The following is a 6,050-nucleotide window of genomic DNA, read 5'->3' as shown; positions in this document are numbered from 1 at the left end:
GTATCATCTCAGAGCAGCTTTGGTAATCAGTTGGAGATAATATTACTAGATATGTTAGTGCAGCTTCTATCAAAATGTCTGTCCTTTGCACAAAATACGTTTATCCTTGACCCAAAGGAAAGAAAAAAAAAGTTTTACCCAAACATGAGGTTCCTCTTGATTCAGAGTCCTGTGTGACATCCTCCTTGCTCGTAACACATCCTGGACCAGAGAAAGAGGACCTCAGTAAGCCCCCCATTCAGAGAGGGAGGGGCAGGCCCGCAGTGCTTGGTCTATAGCAGACGTGCAGTTTTCCTGAGCAGGTGTCGTCAGGTCCCATTCCATGGGGCCTGGAGTGGGGACTGATCTTTTTTTGGCTTCATCTTTTCCTCTGAGAACGGATAATCCAGTATTTTGTGTCTCACTGTCCTTCGCTTAGCCTAGTTACAGCTAATAAAGTATAATCACCTAACGGGTTACTTCAAAAGGCATTAGGGCCATGTCCTTCACTTAGGCTGTGCCATGAATTTAGACTTAACTTCCCTATGACCCTCAAAATATTCCTTAATGGTAAGTTTTATCAGTGGGACACGAGACACAGTTACAACCATTAATTCTGCTTGTTATTTATGATGTGAAGTCTAGGTTGTAATGTGTAAAAGCAGTTGAAAACCAAATGCCATGTAACTGTCTTTTGCTTTCCTGATCTCTGCATTGGCGGAAGGCACGTCCAGGGGTGATCACTCTCTCACAGGAAACCCGTGCAAATATGTGGAGACACGTTTTGTTTCACAGCTGGAGTGGTGCTGCTGGTAAACACCCCTAGTCATGGCGCAGCTTCACACAACAAAGGAATCTCTGCCCCACAATGTCAATAAAAGGGAAAGCTATATGCCACGTAAAGCATCAACCACAGGAGAGCAGGAGTGTCTGTCTTACTAGCAGATAAAACAGGTTTCAAAGAAAATAAAATTACTAAAGAGAAAGAACAAATGACACAATGATAAAGGGTCAGTCCACCATAATGACTAGGCGTCCTAAGTGCGCGCACAGCAGGGAGCAGCTGCAAAGCACGTGACGCGACAACCGACAGGCCTGGAAGAACCCGCAGACCCCCCAGCACAGCTGAGACAACGTCTCTCAATACCTGACCGAACGATGACACGGGAAACAGCAGGACACGGGTGAATTCAGCACCACCACCAAATCCTGGGGCCTGATTTTCAGGACACCACTCAAAAACAGATCACACATTGTTTTCAAAAGCATGTCTCAAAACAGGTCTCATCCTGGGCCAAAAGCTACTCAACAAATTTAGTAACATGGAAATCAGTGTCCATGGCCTACAATGAAATTCAGCCCCAAGTCAAAAAGTTTGCTGGGAAGTCTCCAACGCCGTAAAATGAAACCACCTACCTTTTAAAAATCCACAGGTCAAAGAGGGAAACTCAAGTGAAACACAACAGGCTGAAAGAAAATAAAAATAGAACATGTCAAACTTTGTTAAATGTAACTGAAGTCATACTGAGAGGGATCTTTAGAGCATACATGTGTATTAGAAAAGAGGAATTAACATCCAACAGTAATCTAAGTTGCAGTTAAGATGTCAGGGGAAAAAAGAATGAAAAATGATGTGGAAGGATATAAAGGTAAGGATGAAAATAAAATTGGAAAACAATAGAGAAACGAAAAGAAGAGCTGGCTCACTGAAAAGGTCAATAAAATTGACAACCCACTAGCAAAACTACCCAAGGCAATAAGAGAAAACACGTATTGCTAACATCAAATGAAACCAAGTATTACTAAAACCTTTAGACACCAGAAGAAGAGCAAGACTATTACAAAAACACATATACATACATCTGGCAACTAAAATCAAATGGGCCAGTTCCTCTAAACATACAACCTACCACGAATGGCCCATGTGAAAGAGATCATTTGGATAAATACTTTGAATTGTGGAGTGAATTTGTAATTTTAAACCCCCCTCTCCACCGATAAAAGAAATCCGCAGTCACAGCTGGTGACTGTTGGCACTTAAGTTTATAATATTGCTGCCCCAGCACCTATTCTGTGGAGCCAAGAGGCCTTGCAGGGTCTTAAGCTGACCTCTCCCTTCACCGCACGCCCTAGGTAATAGCCATGGAGTTACAGCAAGTAAGGTTCCTGATGTGACTCCCAACTGCCCTTTCATGACCATTCCTGCCCGCCCCCCCCCAACCTCCTGTCACCAAGGGCCTTCTCCTTGTCCTACTTTAGGTAAGACCCCGTTCCCCTCCTGACGGTTACCAGTCCTTACTTTTTTGGTTTAAATTGACCAATCCAGCCTCTTACACCTGGGGCCCCAAAGCACTCCATCCACGGATCCCAACATGCCCCAGGTCTTGCCCCATGTTTGTTGCATCCTGCCCTGAACTCTTACCTGGCCCTTCAAGGTGTGCCTCGTAGCTCCTTCCGGATCTGAGTAATGAGTCTCTCCATTTAACATTTCTCTTTAGTCATCTGTTGAGTAGGGGCTGAACATCTGACACCCAGGGTATAATTCTAATAAAATGTGGTCTTTTATGCTGAAAACTACAAAATGGTAATGAAGGAAATCAAAGATGATGTTTTAGTCATTTAAATGAAACACCATTTTCACTGAACTGTTAAAGACCATATTCATTGATCGACGACACAAGAAATGATACCAATCATCCCAAATTTTCAGGTTTAATGCATTTCCTATCAAGTTTTTTTGTAGACATGATTATTCTAAGGTCAATATGGAAAGCAAGAAAACTAGAAGCACTAAAGTATCTGAAAAATACTGAAATGGTTGGAATCACTCCACATAATCTCAAGAATCCTAATATAATGATGGTAATCGACTGTGGTGCTGGTGGAGTGACAGGCACATAGCCCAGTCGAACAGAATGGAGAAACAAAAACCAGCCAAACACAACACAGTTGACCCTCGAACACCACCAGCGTGAGCTGCGCAGGTTCACTTACACATGCATTTTTTCCCCCAATAAATACTATAGTACTACAGGATCTGAGCGTGACTGAATCTGCACGTGCCAAACTGGGCACAGAGGGCTGAGCACAAAGTTATCCGTGGGTTTCCCACTGCCTGGGGGTCAGCGCCGCTAACCCGCTGCATTGTTTAAGGGTTGACTGTACTTTCAATTGCTTTTTTGACTAAAATGCTAAGGTAACATAATGAAGGTAGGGTTTCAAAAGAAATAGTCATAAATAAGTGGAATACTTATATGTGGGGGGGGAGAATCTCCAATTAAATTTCACACATGTACAAAAATTAGCTTCAAGTTAATCACAGCCTGAAATGTACAAGTATAAAACTTTAAAGTATAAGATATTTAGGAAAGACATTCTAGAATAAAAACCAGGCTCTAGGACTTGGTAGAGAGTTCTTGGATATGGCACCAGAAACATGATTCATAAGAGAGAGAAAAAAGATACACTGGAATTCAACAAAACGTAAAAAAACTTTGGTTTGTCAAAAACCATGTTAAGTTTTTTCAAAAAGCTACATAATAAGGGTGACTTTCCGAGTTCACCCTGCCTGGCATGCATACAGCAATATTGCCCTTGCAACAAAAAATGTTCACTTAAGTTTTTCTTCTTTCAGTGTTAACGTTTCTTCCAATAAAGTTACTGGTTCTTAAAAAAAAAAAAGCTACATAATAATAGAAAATATTTGCATACCATGTATCTTCCAAGGGAGTGACACATAGAATGTATAAGGAGTTCGAGATCCATGACAGTAAAAATGGAAATTGAATTAGAAAATGGGCAAAAACATCAATAAGCATTTCAGTCACGCACATACAGTGAGAAAACAGGCAAACGAAATTATTTTCAGCATCACCATTCAGCAAGTGTGATGCCTCAGAGTTTTCTGTTTCCTCCACATTAAACCCCGTCATCTTTAAGGGCTCACGGAAGAGTCCTGCACTCTTGTGATGTTCATTAGGAACATGTAATTGCAGGAACTGGCAAATGGGAACATAGGTTTTCAGAAGATTCTCACCTGACCACGCGTGCATGGTCAATGTCACTACATTTGAACTGAAATCGCAGTTCTAAGAGACGATGTCAGAACTGCAGACGCATCTCAGGTCCCGGGTGGACACCTGCCCCCACACACTTGGTACATCACACTCAGCCCACGGTCCCAGCAGCGGGAAGAGATTGGGTGAGTGTTTGCCTATTTCAGGCTGAGAGGCAGGGGCATAAGTGAGCACATCTCAGAGTGTTTCTGGAGTAGAAACTAGTCCAGTGGCAGAGACACTGAGGTGGGAGGAATAACCCTGAGACAAGGCCTGAGTCTGAGGAGATAACTAGAAGTCCTAATACCCCTGGTTTGTGACATGAGAATAAACATCAGTACTTTTTTCAGATCAAAATTCAGTAAGTTATTATGAACAAAGCATTTAACATGACTCACTCAAACTGTGCTATGGAAAATACCCAAACTAAGATCACGTCGTGAAGTGATTTTTTTTAAATACACATTAAATATATTAACCATTTTTGGATGGGAACAAATTCTAAGTGGAGGCTGTCGGGTGTCAGCTGCCACGGACAAAGTAACACCATCCTCATTTTCCCTGCAAGACTCTCCAGGCTCTGAATGCGCATTCTGGTCCCTGAGAAATGGCAGAACGGCCGACCGGCATCTGCAATGACTGTCTCCTTGTCACAAACTGCAGGTGGAACCTCGGGGACTTTCTATCTTATTCATCATTGTAGTTTCATTTACTTCAAAGCATGCTTGTTAAACTCCACGTATTTGATTTTCAATTACCTGACTGTAGCCAACTCCCACGTTAAAAGGTCAGTTCGCCATCATGCCACTCCAATTATTCCACTGAACCAAAGACCGAAGGCAACTCTTTCTTCCAGTTTCTAGTGCACCCACTGTGAACTGGACATTGCCTGATGTGCATGTTCATGTCACAAGGCTCTCCAAACCACCCATTGTTCTTTGGATCCTTTGGTGTTAAAGACAAAAAATGTAAATTAAACATAATCTGGGTCACACCACCAACTTGAAGTCCAACCTGTAAGCATGTTTTTCTCCCACAAGCCCCACCCAGTAACCACCATAACCCAGGAAGCCCTGTTCTCTAAAACAATTTTCTGAACAGCTTCGAAGTCTCCCCAGTTCCCCTGAAAGCTGAATCATGAAGCAAACATTCTCACAACAATTCAACATTAGTATCAGTCTCAATAACTTAGGCAAACTTTGGGGAGCGTTCCACCCTATTCCAGTGAATGGTCACAAGTGCCAAGTACTCAACAACAAAGGCAGTGTAGGTAGTGAACGTAAGAAATCTCTAGTTTATCTATTAAAAAGTTACCACTGAATATTTTTTAACAGTAAACTCATGAATATCAATCTTTTCAAATTAACTGAGCAATTCAAGCAAAAAAGAGAGATTAACTTCATCCTTATTTCTGAAATTTTAAAATTTTCTAGTATTTTCCATACGCTTACTACATTCCTATTTTGAGTTCATGTAAACTGAGGTGCGCACCATGCATTTTATTTGAACACACACACACACAAAAGGCATGAAGAAATACATTCAGAATGCATACTCACGAATGGAGGGCAGGGTTTAGGGGATATTAAAACAAAGTCACTTGCCCTGAGGACAATGAACCAAGATTTAATTTCAATTTCATCCCTCCCAGGAATGTGACCTTAAAGCAATTACTCTGAAATTTCTTGATCAACACCAGTGAGGTAATCTACCTTTCCCCTCCTTTCCCCCCAAAAGGTGACCTTGCTTGAAACAATTTTTTTTTAAGTAATAACTTTTTCCATCCAACCCAGGTTCTGCGTACAAAAGCTTTCCATTTTGTACAGCACCTTTAGGCATCTGTTTATTTAGTAGATGGGATGCAGCCTGATACATGAATCACTCAAGAGCTAATCTGATCTTTACATCTACTCAGTTCAATTTCTGTATCTGAATAGAAGCCAAGAGCCTGAAGCTGCACTGCTATGGCATTTTCATTTAGCCACAGAAATATTCTGGAGCAGTTTAGAGAGAGTA

Source organism: Vicugna pacos, chromosome 9 (assembly GCF_048564905.1).
Source record: "Vicugna pacos chromosome 9, VicPac4, whole genome shotgun sequence".
In the NCBI taxonomy this organism is placed as follows: domain Eukaryota; kingdom Metazoa; phylum Chordata; class Mammalia; order Artiodactyla; family Camelidae; genus Vicugna; species Vicugna pacos.
Note: the sequence above shows the minus strand (reverse complement) of the source record.